The sequence below is a fragment of the Triticum aestivum genome, chromosome 2B (assembly GCF_018294505.1).
Source record: "Triticum aestivum cultivar Chinese Spring chromosome 2B, IWGSC CS RefSeq v2.1, whole genome shotgun sequence".
NCBI classification, from domain to species: domain Eukaryota; kingdom Viridiplantae; phylum Streptophyta; class Magnoliopsida; order Poales; family Poaceae; genus Triticum; species Triticum aestivum.
The window spans coordinates 477103038-477105135 of NC_057798.1; positions in this window are offsets into that span (position 1 = coordinate 477103038).

A 2098-nucleotide genomic window follows, 5' to 3' on the forward strand; every position below is an offset into this window, starting at 1 on the left:
ACAGGACCCCCCTTTCGACCGTAGCGCTCCAACACAAGTCTGTTTCATCCGTTTTGCGGTACGCCACACCCCTCCCGATCAACAGGACCCCCATTTCGACCGTAGTGCTCCAACACAAGTCCGTTTCGTCTGTTTTGCGGTACGCCACACCCCTCCTGATCAACAGGACCCCCGTTCCGACCGTGGGAGGTCCGTTTCCTCTGTTTTGCGGTACGCCAGACCCCTCCCGATGAACAGGATCCTGTTTTGATCGTGGCTGGTCGAACACAAGGCCATTTCCTCCATTCTGCGGTATGCCATGCCTCGTTTCCATCGCCTGTTCTGTCCAAGCCAGTTGGCTCCCACGCATCCCGTTGCCTCTCGATGAACAAGACGCATTCCGTTGCCTCCCCATGAACACGACGACGACGCTGTTTCTCCGTTCTGACCCAGCCATGTACACGAGCCCTGGCCGTACGTATGCACGAGTAGGCGTTTGAGACCCCGCCCGTATGTACACATAAGTGGCCATATTTTCTTTCTTGCACATTGGCCGCTGTACGTACGTGTACATGCTATGTGTGCGCCTCTACATCGACACGTGCGCGCCTCTACATCCACCAGTATATATGTACATACACATTCGCGACCAGAATGACAACGCTATGTACGCTTCGACCAGGTGGGTCCCGACTGTCAGGCACTTCCTTGCGTGCGAAGATGCAGCTGGTGGGTCCCAGCAGTCAGGGGGGCGAATCGTTTTTTTGCCCGGACGCACTTCCTTGCGTTCGAAGGTGTAGCTGGTGGGTCCCAGCAGTCAGGGGGAAACGTTTTTTTTTGCGAGATATGGTGGCCCATCCGGTGGGTCCCTGCTGTCAGGTGGAGGAATAATTACTTTGCGCATAATAAGGAGGCACTTCCTTGCGGCTGCCGTGGACCCATCTGTCAGCCTCTCCACATACAATACTCTTCCGATGGAAGTCGGTCATTGACCACATTGACCACGCCGCGCCGAGAGCACCATAGCGGTGGACGACGGCGAGGCCTAGGAAGGGGACGACGCGGAGCCGGGGAAGACGCAACAGTGGATACCCACGCGTATAGGAGTATGAGGGTTCACCCATTCGGCTGCGGTGTGAGGCTGCCGTCGCTGCAGAATAACAGGGGGTGTGGGTGAGTGGAGGGATGGCTTGGCCAGCGGCAGGAGTAGTAGGGGGCGGTGAGGCCTCCGCGGCATCATAGTCGGCCATGGCAGGCAGGAGCAGGCAGCACGATCGACGCTGCTTTGGGCGGCTGGAGCAAGAAGACCAGAGGTTGAAGAAGCACGATGGCCGTTGGATGGACATCGTACGGTCACTGCAGCTAGAATCGTCCATATTGACTAACTTGACAAAGCCCTCCGTCCCCGTCAACTTAGTGGGCCCACAAGTCAGCCTCCCACCAAGGTGGGTCCCAGCTAGTAGGGGAGTATTCATTTTTATCTGCTTAATAAGGAGGCACTTCCGGTGGGTCCGAGCTAACAGCGGGGGGAACGTTTTTTTCATGAAATACGGTGGCTCGTCAGGTGGGTCCCAGCAGTCAGGGGGCAAACATTTTTTCACAAAATACGATGGCCCGTCCAGTGGGTCCCTGTTGTCAGTTGGAGGAATCATTATTTTCCGCGTAATAAGGAGGCACTTCCTTGCTACGGCCGTGGACCCAGCTGTCAGACTCTCCACATACAGTATACTTCCGGTGGAAGTTGTTCCTTGACCACGTTGACCACGCCACGTTCTGTTGCATGCATGCGTCCATGGGCATGGTGCGTCCCCACTGTCAGCCTCTCATGCACAATCATCTTTCGATGACTCTTGGTTGTTGACCACATTGACCACACCGTGCGAGCGCACCCAGACTGGAATGACCCAGAGATGGGGAAGACGGGGCAGTGGAGTCGCAGATGGAGAGGAGTGGGAAACTTCACTGGTTCGGGTGCGCGGCAGCACAGCCGCGGTGCCACCCACGGGAGACAGGAGCAAAGAATAGAGGTTGAAGAAGGAGCACGGCTGTTGGATTAACATCCAAAGGTCCAGCTGCTAGAATCATCTGTTGATTAAGTTGACAAAGTCGTGCGTACACG